Source organism: Ctenocephalides felis, unplaced genomic scaffold (assembly GCF_003426905.1).
Source record: "Ctenocephalides felis isolate EL2017-DRISC unplaced genomic scaffold, ASM342690v1 CF-g0.4_SCAFFOLD_01886, whole genome shotgun sequence".
NCBI classification, from domain to species: domain Eukaryota; kingdom Metazoa; phylum Arthropoda; class Insecta; order Siphonaptera; family Pulicidae; genus Ctenocephalides; species Ctenocephalides felis.
Genome location: NW_020538040.1, coordinates 173856499 through 173873929, shown reverse-complemented (window position 1 = coordinate 173873929; position 17431 = coordinate 173856499). Strand labels below are relative to the sequence as shown.

Genomic DNA, 17431 nt, shown 5'->3' with positions numbered 1-17431 from the left:
GGGTGCACAACCTCATTAACAGAGTACGGAACATTTTCGTTATTAGTCAGTTGATTGCATAATCATTTATAATTATGTGCTTTATGATGCGCGTCTCATTTCCGTTACATGTTAATTTCTATTTTGTTTTCAAAGGCAGACACATAGAAACCGACATATATAAACAACTGTTTATTGTTACTGAAATTTACGATAATTAATGGAACACATTATTGTTTTTGAGAAACAAAGGCGGCTGCAAAAAACATTTGCGATGGTACACTTTTTCAATCAACAGTTGGTGAATCAACTGTAAAAACTGAATTTACTTGACAAAAAGTTAATTTTATTTGAAACTTTTCACTAAATCTTCGGTAAAAATGATTTTCATGTATAATACAAGGAAAGTTGTTGTACTTTTCCCCTACATTACAATTTTTAACTTCCCGTAGAGTAAGTAAAAAAAAATCGAAATAAAAAAAATTGTATATCAAGCCTCCTCAACATTTTGGCACACCTTAAAAAAATGGATGTTGTATCTATGTGTGTATGTGTGCATGCGTATGGATATAAATTTTTGTCGTCGATTTAAAAAGCACGGATCAACCGATTTGAATGATTCAATAAAACATTCAATTCTCATTAAATTGCCAAAAAAGGAAATTCAGTCTTTGAGAGAACGGAGCGTCCGATTTGAATGATTCTAAAAACATTTCACTTGTATTGACGGAATGAAGAATTAATAAATTTTTATGTAAAGGCAGGTCTATCGGTTTTGGAGATCCATAAATAAGTTGAAAGAACATGCCATTTCGCGGCCAAAAATGATCATTAAACATAAGCATATCAAATATCAGATATTTTATAGAGATTTCAATAATAAGTCTAAAGTTTTTAACCCAATTTTTTGGGTTCCGTACCAATGTTTATAATATTTAAAGTTTGCTTATATAGTCAAATAATTTTTTTCGACACTTTCGACACATTTTCAAAATTTTCAAAATTTTAAATTAACGTCGAAAAGTTTCAGCAATTTGGTTTATGGCACGTTGCCAAACACCACTAGTTTTTTTATAGCAAATAGAATAAATTGGAAATTTTTGAAATGTGATCAAGGCTGGAAAATACCGGAAAATAGCGTTTTTGAAATGGAATCAATATTTTAACCAAAGATAAAATTTAGTAATAAAAGTTAAATTTCATGAAATTTCATTGAATTTTATTAAATAATTTTAAATTTAAAGTTTTCCAAAAGGATTCCAATTTGTTTTTTTTTTTTGGATTCCAATGCCTTTATTATAATTATTTAATTCCCACATTTTGTACTATCAATATATCGAAAGAAACCTAAAATGTTTTAGTGCATTTTTTTTTAAATTCTTTATCAAGAACGATTTTTAAATATCAGTATTTTTTTATTGTAACGTGCCTTAAACCTATGTCACATTTATTATTAATATAAATAAAAAATTATAGTGTTTATATTATTATTTTTAGATATTAAATATGTAGGAAAAAATATAATAATCTCCTTTAGATGTATTATTTAACTCTCAACTCTCTTAGATAAAACACAGACTTTTGCATATTTTGAATTTATTACTAGTATTGTATAAAAATATAATTTATACAATTTAAGTTATGAATAATTTATATGAACAATATGAAATATCAATTTTTAACAATGAAATCTATCTCACAATCAGTCAAAATGCAATTGTTAGTACAAAACATATAGACTTATCGCTATTTATGTACAAAATTTTATATAAAATATATTTATTGTAAATGTATTTCTCGAAAAATAGTAATTTTTATAAATTTTTATGGCATTAGAAAGTCCCTGATAATACTTAAAAATACTTTGTAATATTAAGTTTTGAAACATACATAATTTAAGTACAGATGTAACGATACAAGCAATATTTTCTTTGATATTTCGCTTATGGCAACGAAAATATATCGATAATATATTTTGATTTATATATAGTAATTGATTTAATATTTTATTGGAAACAAAAGTTTAAAATAGTTTTGCTTAACTATTATTTATTAAATAATTATTATGCATCATTTTAAAATCAGTCATCATTCATCATAAATATCGATATTCGTATTTCAATATATCGTCACACCTCAATTAATTTATGTATCAATTATATTGATTGATTTATTTGCGAATTTCTCAGTTATGAAAATGCAGCAATGCCTGTGATAGCTCTTCCTAGAATAAGTGCGTGGATATCATGTGTACCTGAAAAATATTAAATTTATTTGACATATTATTAATTGTGATCATAACTAATTTATTACATCATAATAAAACTTGTTTGGCATTCTGGTATCAATAAATCGACTGCATAAAAAGTCGACGTGTAGTCACAAATTTTATTAGGCAACTGAGTGCTTAATTAGTAAGAATAACAAACTCGTTATAAATTAATGAATTTATAATTTCAGAATAGGTTAAATTTGATTAATTTTTAACCTTAAACTTTTCGGTTATATGAAAAATTAAACTGAGCTCAAGAACAAATAATAATTAAATTTTATCAAAAAAAAAGTGAAATTAATTAAGCGATACACAATGATGAAGCACAAATAAACACATTGCATTGAAAATAAGTAATGAAAAAACGCGTTATTGATTTTTTTTATAAAAAGCGATAATAATTACTTGTTCAATGAGCTGTCTTTGTTATCGTACATATTAACCCAGTATTTTTCTCGAGGGGGCAACCCCAAAAATAGTAAATATAAAAGTGAATTAAGTTAAAAAAGCAATTTTACAAGAGTTAAATTAAATAAATAATTGTTACAACTTAGCTGATTAATATTTCTAACAAAATACCAGATCAAGGTTATATACAGTGTTATCTCTGTAAAAAAATGTACCTACGAAATACCAGATCAAGGTTATACAGTGTTATCTCTGAAAAAATGTACCTATAAAATTTATATTTTTTATTGGTTGAATAATGTAGCTATTAATTTGTAAAATTCCTTTAAAATATGCTGTTCTATTTAAAGGTGTAAAAGGGACAGATAACAAAGTAAAAAAAAAACAATAAAGAAACACATTTTTAGTATTAGGAATCAACTTTTAATGAACATAGTTCGATAGTTGTTGGTTAGACACGTGTTATGCTTTGTGATGTAGTTCATTTGAATTAGACAGTATAAATACCTAAAGTCAAATTGGACCTTTGTGCCCCGCCCAACCCTATATATTTTGCAGCAATGCTAAGGCAATTTTCACTTGAGATTATAATTGAGATATATAACCTCATGAAGAAATTTGATATCATACTGCTTGATATCGAGCTGACCGAGATTGGGATGAAACTCAGGACTAGTTTGTGCTAGCCTACGTTCTTAAACAGTAGGGTTAAATGTTTGAAAATACAATTTATATAAAATTTTAATATTTATTATTGTTATAATTTTAGTATTAACTATATTTTATAAGTTTGAAAACCAGCGAAGGAACAATTGTAATTATTAATTATTTATCTAAATACAACTGAACGAATGCTTAACATCAAGTTGTTACGAATATATACCAGTTTATTTATTACTGTGACACAGGTTTATGACTATAATTATGCAAAGTGAGTTATGGTGTCTAGTTATGCAAATATTAATTATAAACAGGAATTATATATCTTAAGATGAATTAATTATCTGCATCATTGTCAATGCGCGAGATACGTTGTATCAGAAAAACCTGCATGGAATTCTTTAGGAATACTAAATATTGATTCAAATTTGTTGACAAAAATAGAAAGAAGATCGTGGATTGCAAAGTTGAGCACAAATATATGTCATACGGAAGCAAATGTTGCTAATTGGGGAGATTTTTGCACGTTAATTATTGCTGAACGTTATTCGTTCTCTTTATTTTTGTTAGACGAATGCGAGACAACCAGTTTCTCGCTTTCTTGAAATATAATAAATATTTATTAAATTTGAAGATGGTATTCAACAGGTAAATCCGTGGTTTCCAACTTGTGGGACCTATACGCAATCCCTTAGGCGGGGCGCAAGCTTGTTGCAAAAAGGGCTGCTTTTAAAATTTCAAAAAAAAAAAAAAAAAAATTAAAAGCTTTGAAATGATATAAAAAAAGAATGAATAAATAATGATTTTCATGCATATTTTGACATAATATTTTATATAAATTTGTAGCCTGACACATGAATTATGATATCAGTTGATAAAATTAGATTCTTAGAAAAATGAAGAGGGGCGCAGGGGGTGTTGCAAAAATGTAAATAAATCATAATACTTAGTTATCGTTATAGCCCTCGTTACCATGGTAATAAAATATTTACCCATCCCAAAACAAAGTTTTTTTTTCTCGCCAGAAAATCCGATTTGCTAATTTTATGTTTTTAAGTCATTCTAAATCGTTTGGCACCAAGATTGGAAAAGTATAATTATGATGTTTGTGCGTGTATATATGGACCAAAAAACTCCTCGTCGATATTTTCTCATAAACATTCTTCTAATAAACCGTTTCCAAAAATTAAAAACGATCGGCCGAGCTGTTTCTATGCCAGAAAAAGCAACATTATTCGTCCAAAAATCCCGTTTAGCCAGAAATCCTGAACCGATTTTGAAAATTCAAAAACTTTTCTAAAGATATCAGTTAATAATCGTTGGTGGCCGTTTTTTTGTAATTAATCGAAAAAATTTTTTTCACGATTTTAATGAAACTTTTCATGATTATAGTTCTTGGTCTTAAAGAATATTCTAAAATGTTATAGGCCTACAAAAAGCGGTTTATTTATAAAATTTCATCGAAGTTAAGATTATAGCCTTGTTTTTCAATAAAATTCTATCGTTACACTTTAAAAAGTTACTAAAAATCAATTCACATCCAACTTTTTTTAAGGCAAAATGCCACTTACACCTAGTTATTTTTTCATTTCATGATATCAATAGGATAATGAAGAAAATCCAGAATATTCAGTAGATTTTCTTTAATAGCCACAAACTAGTCTTGGGTTCGATCTTAACCTGACAGCTCGATATCAAGCAGTATGATTTTAACTTTAAGTTATGGATTTCGTATATAATCTCCTAATGAAATAAAAATCACCTTTGGTGGGCGTTGCTGCAACACATACACGCAAAAACTATTAGATATACAGGGTTGGTCAAATAACTTTTTTTGTGAGAATGATACAAAAAACTACTGACTATTTTCTTATATTTTTTTTGAAAATAATTGGCACACATTTGAATTATTTTTGAAAAAAAAAGTTAGATGGCGTACCCTTTACATATCTAATGTAAATATGTAGTCAACACAAAAAAAAGAGTGGTGGACTGCTGGGTTGCCCTCTTGAGAAAAATGCTAGGTTAGAACGTATGATAGCAAACACACCTCATAGAACATGTAGTTCTGATGCATACGCTGTTATATAAATATAAAAATAATAATATTGATGATATTTCATTTTATATCCTCACCTTCGTATGTGTTGACCGCTTCGAGATTCATGCAATGCCTGATAACGTGATATTCGTCGGCGATGCCGTTCGCCCCGAGCATGTCGCGTGCAACGCGAGCTATCTCCAGGGCCTTGCCGGAATTGTTACGTTTGATCAGTGAAATCATTTCGGGGGCCACTCTGAAAATTATAAGATTTCACATGTAAATGAAATGTTATCAGTAGTTATATCAGATTTTGCTTGAAATTATAGATATAAATTAGATTCCAAGTAATATTGCTGCAAAATATGTATGTATGTGACATCACTATTAGAAAAATTTAATACAAATATCATCACCAAGTGGATAACCACTGGGTTGCCACCAAGAAACACTAGGTTAGGGCATTTAAAATTTGCTAATTAAAATATAAGATGTAAAAGATGCAAGCAGCCCAGTGAACACCGTGTGATTTGAGCGGCGGTAGCAATCTGAAATCCACAAGCGTGCCCATGTGGTGCTGTGACACCCATGTGGAATTTATGTGGATTTCAGGTTGCTACTACACTAATGAACAAATAGCGTGCTGTTTTAAAAACATTTGAAAGCCAAATTTTTACCAACATATGTTCGATACACATAGAGGATCAATTTAGGTGCCAATTCTGCCGTGAAATAGACCAATGTTACGTAGCGCTTCTCATACAAAATGGTACTAAATACTGTCAAAATACCATGTATTTGCTGTGCGATCCGCCGTTTTAGGCATGAAATGCAACTTCACTCATATGTTATTATCCCGCTTCGCCAAGATGCAGTTATGATAACATTGTTTTTTGACATTTGAGTTTTCTAGGTTTGGTTTTCTATCGAAAACGTCTGACTGCAAAGCGACCACTTGGCATTTTGACAGTATTTATACCATTTTGTATGAAAAGCGCTACGTAACATAGCCTTGCCATAACATTGGCCTATTTTAAAGGGCATAGTCAGTAGACGATATGTTTCCCACTGAAATTTCTCGACATTCCTGAATTAGAATAAAAATTAATATTATTACAGAATTTCTAATAATAAAATTCATAAATAGATATAGACCGATCTTTGAATTTTTTTCTAAAAAAGCCATGAATTTAAAGAACATGATCGCTACAACTAATAGAACTCTTAAAATGTGATGCTCGTTCAAATAAATAAAAAATTATAAGTTAGTCAAGAACATAAGCTATCGGTTTTTATCATTTTAGAATTTCTATTTGAATTACAATCTGTGTAATCCCGAGGACATTTACTATTTCATTTTTTCGACACCCTATGTGAGCTGTCAATAAACCGCCAAAATTTAAAATATGACAAATCATTCATATTTATAATTTCGTATCCATAAATTTGAATAGTATTGTGTTTATTTATTATCCTTGAATAGTTTCAGGTTGTGCATGCTCCCCCAAAACATCAGTGCAAATTAGGTTAGAATCGGAACCAGAGTTAGTAAGGATTCCCAAATGTTTTGAACAATACAATAATAAATATAAAGTGCGTTATTTTTGGCAAATCAAAAAGTGCTTTATTTATTCGGATATCTGTGAAATGTTATTGCTTATAAAAATGTGAACTGTTTTAGTGTAAAATGTGAAATGTGAAATGTTTTAGTTTGTTTAGTGATGTGTAATAGGAGTACTGAAGTGGCTGCCAAATTGCTGCTAAATTGCTGTAAAAGGTAGGATTTGTGGTTTTCTTATATTTCTTGAAGATATTTCTCTTATTGGCTGTTATTTTCTAAGAAGACAACAGAATATACCAACTGGAACTCTGCTAGTTTTAATTTTAATTTTACGACTGCTATTTTTTATATAGTGCATTTTTAGTTCAAAGTAAAAGCAACACTGGTGGCTTCTACTCATTGTCATGTATTTATTAAATTTGCAATTGTCTACTAAAGACACTTGTAAATTATATTGTGGAATAAAAAAAGTTAGATTCTAGTATAAATCTAATCTATATGGTTACGTCATAATGCTTTATTGTTGTATAGGTCGGTATTAATTTCTGGAGCACTTATTTATTCATTATTTTTTCATTTTTTGTTTACCAGTATATTATGTCAATTCTTTCAAGTAAATCTTTAACTTACATATGACAATTAATAACTGGAATCAATTATGTAAAAATATTAATATGGTAAGCGATGTGATATTAATTAAATAAGCGATTAAAGATGGTAATTTTAGAACTTCAAATTTTATCGAATTATAAAATTTATTTGAACAACTCTTATATTTTATAGCCTTCAAGTCTTGTGATTAAAAGCCCGTTCAAACGTGTAATTTTTATAGATGTTTGTCATTAGCAATATTATAATTGGATATTAGTATAAAACAATTATTTTAAAGAGATAATTATCTGACTCTAATATTATAATTTTTTTGTTAAACTAGATTTATAGATCTTATTCTTAAAATCACATCTTGATCTGATAGCTAAATTTATTTTGTTTTTGTCGATGAGAGTCGATGATGTTTTATTGTCACTATTGTCTTTTTGATAAAATTTAATCACGGGAGACTTTCTCTCCAACCTATTTATTATTACTTTTCCAAATGAGAAGTTTGTTTTCACCTGAAAATCCACCTTGCCAAGTAATTTTATTTTACATACAAAAAATTTAATTTAATATCGATATTTTTGTTATTATTTTTATTTACCTTATGTTATCGTTATTCTATAATCAATTAAATTTAGTAATTTCATTCAACAGGTACGAAGCATTATGTTTAATTTGCGTGGGTTTTACTAATTGTAACATGCTCCTAATTAATGTATTTAATAATGGCAATATGTTTGTTTATGTATGATAAAAAAATGAAGTTCAACACTTCTTCCAAAAAGAAAAAATAAGACATACCCATATGTCATCTTATAAGAATAACACAAGACACATTCTCACAAGTCAGTATTTCGATACTTGACTAGAAGTATTTTCTATTCATTTCATTTGATTAATGACTGCGTCTTGTGTTTGTTCATTTTATTTAGTTAGTCCCTGATTGTACCTTTATACCTCAGGTGCAATATTATGACTGCGTTCTTTTCTACCCGTATAACTTTTACAGTGTTTTGATTAAAGGCCTTTATTGTTACTCGTTCGTGAACCCATGAATAAAAAACGAAGTTTTTTTGCTTGTCATGTTAAGTCATCGTAATGATATATTGTATTTTATCTATTACCTTGTACGTTTTATGTTACAAAATTATGGAGATACTTACATAGTAAAAAATGCAGCCACAAAAATATTTTGGAGATAATATTACTAAAAACATCTGAAGGGAAGTGATTTCAGATATCACTCCTTTAGTTTTTTTTAAAAAAAAATCTGGTAAATTTGTCATTATAAACGTTTGGATTTTGAATTTCATTTAAACGAAAAAATGAATTTAATTTTGAGATTTGTGGGGGCAATATAAACCAAGTGGCATTTCGACTTAAGGAACTAAGAATTGAGATTTAGCCACTTTTAATGTCAACGGTGATCAGTACAAAACACAGAACAGAATATAGATGGCGTACGTCCTAAGGGCACTGATTATTCCAAACTTTAATAATTTTTTGAAATTGAACCCACTTTTCGTAGGCCTATAATATTTTAGGATATTCGTTAAGACTATAAAATTAACCCGTCATGCAAATAGACAAAGTTTCATTAAAATCGCCAAACAATTAAGTACAAAGTATGGGTCCAGTTGATCATTACCAAAAATTAACCAGACCAATTCCCAACTAATATTTTTCGTATGAAATTTGAAATTTCAAAATTGGTTCAGGATTTGTTGGCAAAAATGTTGAAGAAAATTTTTGCATTTATCTGCAAATATAAAGAAACGGCAAAGACGACCATCGTATGAAACTAATCAATGCGAATCCTGATCAAATTTTATTGAATGGCTTTTAAATTTTTTAATTCTTTGCAGCCGTTTCTAAGGAAACCTTGACGAAAGTTCAAGTTTTATCTACTACTACTCACACACACACCTTTTCCAATTTCCATGTTAAATGATTGAGAATGACTTGAAACGTCGAGGAAACATAAAATTAGCAATTTGGATTTTTCTTATTAAACCTTATAAATTCACCATTTGCAAATGTTGAATGTACATTTTTATTTAAACAAAAAATCGAATTTAATTTTGAGAATTCCGGAACTAATATAAATAAATTAATACTAGATAAATATTTGCTACGTTTATTGCATACATATATTAAAATTAAAATTCTTTAACACTAGAAAGACGGACGCAGTCATTTTGACTGTTTTCCATTTTCAAACATAAAAATAACTATGTATTTGAAGTCGCAGCTTCGTGAAATTTTGTGACTTTTTATACAACATATAAATGCGTAGATAAATCGTATTATTTGCCTTATCTCACTTTTATTTTCAATATTCTTACATGTTATGCCTACATGGACGGAAAACAGTCATTTTGACTGCTATAGAAATTTTACATAAACAAACGGCTTTGTTATTGTATTGCAAATCGTTATCTCGCGTTCATTCATCTCGAATGAGCAATAATGCATTTGTTACATAGAAATAACCGAATTTTGGTAAGTATTGGCATTAGACCGGTCTTTTTCACGTAGTAACTTTCAGAGTAACGCGTTGTTCAGTTGATTTTTTAGAACTTATAAATAAAATGTCGAAGAGAAGTGAATTATTGCAAAAGCTAACAAACATAAGTGAAGAGTGTTCTGACATAGAATCAAATGCAGAAAATTGGGCATAATCATCTGAAGATGAATCGGATTATATTCCTCGTGAATCATCTAATTCTGAGGGAAGCGATGAAGAGGTGATCACTATTGATGAAAATGAAAGTGCCATCAGTGTATGCAGGAGGGTGCTAAGTGGCTCAGAAACTGATGAAAGAATTCAAGAAACGGAAACAGCTGTCGATGGTACTGTATGGACAGAAATTGCCGAAGGTGGTACTCCAGGAAGGTCATCATCTAATTGTGTTTTCAAGGGTGTGAAAGGGCCAACAAGCTATGCAAAAAAGAATATTATCACAGGCGATCTTGTCAGTGCATTTTCGTTGATAATAGATAATTATATTATCAAACACATAAAACAGTGCACAGAAGAAGAGGGCAGTCGAATTTTGGGGTACGATTGGACAACATCGTTACCGGAAATACGTGCATTTATTGGAATTTTATATGCTTGTGGGGCCTATGAGGCAAAAAATTTAAAATTGACTTATTTATGGTCGGCAAGAAGACATGACAGATCAAAGGTAAAGAAAATATACCGTGAAATCCAGTTCACGTAGGTGCAAATATTTTTCAATATTTCGGATTTGTCTGCGATAAATGCCTGGATTCTTTACAAGGAAGCGACAGGAATGAAAATCCAAAGAAAACAAATCGTTAGAGAACAGTTTTTGTTTGAATTGGCAGAACAGCTTTCCGCGGACTACACGACATCAACACAAAAAAAATCAAAGGAAAATGATGACCAACAGATATCATGCAAATACCAATCGTAATAAAAGAAAAATTTGCCAAATAAGACTTTGTAATAATAATAAAACTAATAATACGTGTCAAAGTTGCAACAAATATGTTTGCGGAAAATGTACTCATAAAAAGATCTCAAATTATATTTGCATGAATTGTAAAAATAATGAACTTTTTTTTCAGATGAACTATTTTTTTATTTTTAGCACTTATAGATAATTTGTATAAATGTAAATAGTACGTGAAATAATAAAAATTAATTTTAAACAAATTTCTAAACGCATTATTTATTTTTTTCACGACGCAGTCATTTTGACTGTTTTCAGGCCATGTAGGTATATTCAATTCGTCCGTCTTTCTAGTGTTAATAAATCCTTATATCGATATCAATAGGAAAATCACATGTCCTCATAGCAGATCATATCTCAAAGCGATATCTTCTTATCTTATCAATTCGGTATTAAAAATTACATGGAAACAGTATTGTATTAGAGCACGTGGTTTTAATGAAGTTCATTGCAGATAACGCAAAAGTATAAGGTAAAACTATATGAACAAAATCTCTAGTCCAAAAGTACTATTTTGGACAAGGATACTAATAAAGAGCTATAGTCAATACACCATGATAATTGGCTGACGAATCATTACATAATGGAAAATTAAAAATCAATCAAATCATCTTTTTTTTATGGAAGGCCATATTATCAAGAAATATAATACAGGATTATATCTACTTTCTACTGTTATATGACAGACAATCTTATAGAAATTCAAATTTCCAATTGATAAAATTTGTGTGTTAACTTGCATATAGAAACATTTGTTTTTTAATTATAAATTAAACAATTTCTGGACAAATAATTTATGAAAAAGTTTGAATGTTTAAACATTGTTATAATAATAATTTGTAATTTAACTTGTTCAAATTTTTCTACTGAATTTTCTTTTATCTTATCTTGATGCCGCAAGTGTTATGCACTTTAAAGTAAAATGATAAAGAACGACCTTGACATATTAATCTGAATCGCGCAATCATTTATTTGCATATCTATTTTTAAAATTTATTCACACTTAACCAAATTCGTGTAATATTTCAAATTACATGTCATGGAAAATTTTATTAAGTTTTTTGTACTCACAATCCTTTATCCTTTAGCCTGCCGACTTGTAAACACGCATGTAAACCTAAGGCTATTTCAGTCAACATATCAGCCATCTTCTTTTGCATCAGTTGATTGGCTGCTAATGGTCTTTTAAATTGTTTCCTATCAAGGGTATATTCCCTTGCTGCAATTAGGCAGGCTTCAGCAGCCCCAAAGCGCCCCATGCGATTCCGTAACGGGCATTGTTTAAGCACCCGAAGGGTCCTTTTAGACCTTGCACCTAGGGGAAAAAATTGAAATCTAATACTTAGTACAGATTTAGATTAAGACATTGCAAAATGGGTAATGGAAATAGTGGTAAATGATAGATGTTCCATCCTCCCACCTTTGGTAAAAGATTTTCTTCTGGAACTTCTACATCGTCCATCAAAATCATACCCGTGGCAGAGGCACGCAATGAGAATTTGCCCTCGATTTTTGGAGTCGACAATCCTTTAGAACTGACTTCGCGTTCTATGATGAAACCACGGATTTGATTGTCTTCACATTTTGCCCATACGATCAAGATATCAGCAATTGGCGAACTGGTGATCCATGTTTTGCTTCCATTTAACCTATACACGTGATTAGCTTTATCGTGCTTGGCTCTGGTTTCCATTGAACCAGGATCGCTACCATGGTTGGGTTCCGTTAGACCAAAACAACCAATTAACTCACCACGAGCTAGGGAATGTTGTAATGTAAATTAGTGTGTCTACTTACATAAGTCATTTAGATTTTACCCATTCTTTCGAGGTATTTGTCTTTCTGGGCATCAGTTCCATAATCGTGTATCGCGCCCATGCTTAAAGAACTCTGGACACTTATAGCAGATCTATAAGCAGAATCTATTCTTTCAATTTCTCGGGTTAAAAGTCCATATGCAACACTAGAAACACCAGCACATCCGTATCCTTCAATGGTGCATCCCAATGTTCCCATTGCTCCGACTTCTTTCATTATTTCTTTGTCGAAAACTACAAAATAACAATTTGGAATTAAAAATTAATATCGCAAAGTACTTATATCTATTTCACACTTACTTTCTTCTCTATTTGCCTTAATAACCCGAGGTAACAATTTTTCTTGGCAATAACTTCTGAATGAATCTCTAATTGCGATTTCATCTTCTGTTAGTTGAGAGTCTAAATTGAGTGGATCTTCCCAGTTAAAAGCCACTGAATAAAAATGCAAAAATTAATTATTTATCAAAATGTTTTGTATTTTTAATTTTATGAGCACATAAGACAACATACCTTTACTTGATGCTGAACCTTTATCCAACATTGAATAAATGATAAAAAAATTAAGGAAATATTATTTTTGTAATATTGGAAATACATAGGTATATAATAAATAAAAATATTTTTAATTAATTTACTTGATTTTTAATTATTTCGTTGAACACGTATAATAATATAGCTAATATAGATTAAAGTACTTGGCTTTTGTCATCGATTTAAATTTTATCAAGTATATTAGAAATGTTCCATAAAATTAAAGTTATTGAAATGGCAATAATAAAATTAAATCGTCAATTTAAAAAGTTACGATTTTACTTTTAACTTCCTTTCAGAGTAATTCGAATTCATTTGCACAAATATTTAAAACCTATTTTAAAACCTATAAATATCTAAAACATTTTTCCTTGAGGAAAGTTGCAAAAAAATCTCTATACTTGTAAATAATCGACATAATCAGAAAGAATTTAGATTTAGTTACTTTTAAAATAAAATTTTGAAATTTAACAGGTCCAATGATAAGTTCAAAATCTTGATGAATTTTTATAAACCGCTTTTGGTAAGCCCACAATATTTTAGGATGTGCATTGAACCAGAAATTCTATTCTATTATCAAAAAATCGTCCAAAAATGAAAGTAGAAACGGCCCAGCCGATCTTTATCAAAAACTAACAAAAATTATTTATTAGCTCGTTTCTAAACTGATATCTCTCTTACGGTTTTTGAATTTTCAAAATTGATTCCAGATTGTTTGAGAAAAAGTGAAAAAATCATTCTGCACTTTTCTGCTAATTCTAACGAAACGGCTCAGCCGATCGTCATGCAAAACTAATCAACGCGAGTTCTTATCGAACTCCATGAAATGGCTTTTAAAATTTTTGAAATCAGAAAGTTTTGTATTTAAAAAGTAATGTTTTTATCCTACAATTTTACTTATTAGGTCAGGTGTAAAAATTACTATATAATAAAAAAAAAATTTCATATCCGTACAGCGGTTTTTGGGAAAACGTCGACGAAAGATCGAATTTTGGCTCACATAAACACATTTTAAAATAAATTATTCAGAATGATTTGTAACGTGGAGAAAATATAAAATTAGCAAATCGGGTTTTCTAGAAAAAACATAAAATTCTCATTCGCAAAGTTAAGAAAAAATTAGGAGAATTAGTAATTCTCCAAATATTTTGATAATAAAAAATATTTGAATAATTCAAAGAAAAAGAGTTCATTAATGTATGAAAAAATGCATAAATTAAAAAAAATTATAAATTTTATTTCAGACTTCTTTTTCAATTTTTAAATGAATATAAATTGTGAATTGAACTGATTTACGAAAGGTTTAGATGTAATATAGGACAAACCATTAAAAGTGGAAGCATTTGTTTCTGAAAAAACGTAATAAATACACTATTTTTCATTTATTTAGAATAGCGTAACATATCTTTGAATCAAAATAAATTACAATCGATAGAAAAAAATTAATAATCTTTGTTTTCACAAATGTCTTTCGGAAACAAATGTTTCTCCACTTTGAATTTTGAATCACTTTAAATTTGGCGCCGGCTTCGCGGAAATGTCTACCACCAGCTATCCTAGATTATTAATTGTAGGACCATAATTTAGATTTAATAAAGGATATATCATTAAAAGTGGAAGCATTTGTTTCTAAAAAATATGATAAATACACTATTTTTGAAATGTTGAGATATATAGGACAAATCATTAAAAGTGGAAGCATGTGTTTCTAAAAAATATGATAAATACACTATTTTTCGTTTATTTAGAATAGTTGTAAAATATCTTTGAATCAAAATAAATTACAATCAATATAAAAGAAATTAATAATCGTTTCTTTATTTCACAAATGTTTCCCCACTTTGAATTTTAAATTTGGCGCCGGTCTCGCGGTGGTGGTACACTCCCGCTATTTGTCCGAGATTATTCTAGGATCATCATAATAATTAAATATATAATAAATTATTATATTACATATGTAATTTGAACAATAAATCTTTTATATTATAATTCCTGGTGCCTTGAATTTTTAAATTCAGAACTTATCACGATTCAAATTATATTTCAGTTACCAAAAGGTATATTTCCACTGCAGTGTAAACACTACTTTCACTGTCAAAATGAAACGTCAAAAACTAAAACAAATGCACTTTGATCTCTACATTTTAATAAAACTATAAAACTAAACACATTCCATATGCAAGGTCACACAATAAATAAAATGAAATTATTTTATCAAAAGGATACGATATGATGATGAGCACAAATTCGCACAAGCAGAAACTATTTGAGGTTTGTCACAAACATTTGCAAGAAGTCGTAGGTTAGCTAAGGTTTTTAGCATCGCCATTTTGATAATTGTAATAATTTAAATTTAAACTAGTTGAATTCGCACTCGATTGTTGTTCGGTACAAAGCACCATTAAATAAGTTAGACAATATATCACTCAATTCAATACGTTCGTTCTTATCTCTTTCGACAGATAAAATGCTTCCTACGTTATCAGTTACATAACCTAACAACTGAAATGATTATTAAAAGATGACAGTTAAGTGCTGACAGCTGATTGGTGGTATTAGTTTTATAATATTTAATAATATACATTTGTAACTAGTTCAGTCATTATAGTAAGTTTACCTCGGAATTTGAGATACCCAGCTGTAAGTCTGTAAATACTTATATATTGACACCTAAAAGATGTCTTAAAACCTACACATGTTTACTTTATGTAGGTTTTCAGACAACTTTAGGGTGTCAATATACAAGTATTTACAGACTTACAGCTGGGTATCTCGAATTCCGAGATTCTTACCTAATTTAAGCTTAAATGACTGGACTAACATATTATATACACAATAACATTTGTTCTTTCGTATCAGCTTTGCGTTCCTTTCAATTATTGTGCTTATTTCTATTCCTTCTAGCAAATTGTGCAGAATACCAGATAGCACCTAAATAAAAGTGTTTACTATATCTTTTCATGTATTGTATTGGAAAAAAATCATATTTTATGTTATAATTATTCTGTAACTGTGACCTGTGTGATAACTTATTACCTGTAAGAATATTTTTTAATTTCTCTAATCGAATTCGTAAGCACCTGTAGTCCATTCAAAGAGTTCCCTTTTGTACCATAAAAACTGAAAAAGACTATAAAATATTTATATTCAAATTAATGTGATACACATCTTATTATACTTCATCAATTCAAATTATCATAATCAATTTTGAAAATAATGAAATAGCTTTAAACAAGAAAATATGTTGCAGAAAATCTTCTATATTATAATTATTCCGTAACTGTGCCCTGAGTGATAACTTATCACCTGTAAGAATATTCTTTAATTTCTCTAATCGAATTCAAAGAGTTCCCTTTTGTGCCATAAAAACTGAAAAAGACAATATAATATTTATATTAAAATTAATCTGATGTACATCTTATTATACTTCATCAATTCAATTATCATCAATTTTGAAAACAATGAAATACATTCAAACAAGAAAATACGTTGCAGAAACTGTTCTATATTATAATTATTCCATAACCTGAGTGATAGCCTATTAACTGTAAGGAGATTCTTTCGATTTTCCCAATCCAATGTGTAAGCACTTGTTGTGCATAGGAAGAGTTCCCGTTTGTGCCATAAAAACTGAAAAAGACAATATAATATTTATATTCAAATGAATCCGATATACATCTTATTCTATATCAATTCAAATTAACAGAATCAATTTTGAAAACAATAACAAGAAAATATGTTGCAGAGAATCCATATGTAATAGACAATGTTTTTTTTTAATTAAAGCAATAAAACATTCTCATAATATAAATGACTCACTCATCTCATAAATCTTGACTCACGAAACCAGGATTTATAGCCCTATTAAAGAATATTCTGATAAGACCAAATTATGATAAATATTTTTAATTAACTCAATCACCTGCACACAAGTTAGTATGGGAATTTAGCTTAATATTTGACTAATGATTTTTTTGCACAATTGGATTGGGAACTTGATTTTTTATGTTATAATTATTTTGTATCTGTCTGTCCTGAGGTATTGCTCAAACACCAAAGTATGATTAAGTCATATAT

General features: G+C 29.0%; 1 pseudogene; it reads right to left on the bottom strand.

Moving 5' to 3' along the window:
- Positions 1-2106: 2106 nt before the first annotated feature.
- Positions 2107-15765, bottom strand: LOC113375806 (annotated as a pseudogene).
- Between the last annotated feature and the right edge of the window lie 1666 nt (positions 15766-17431).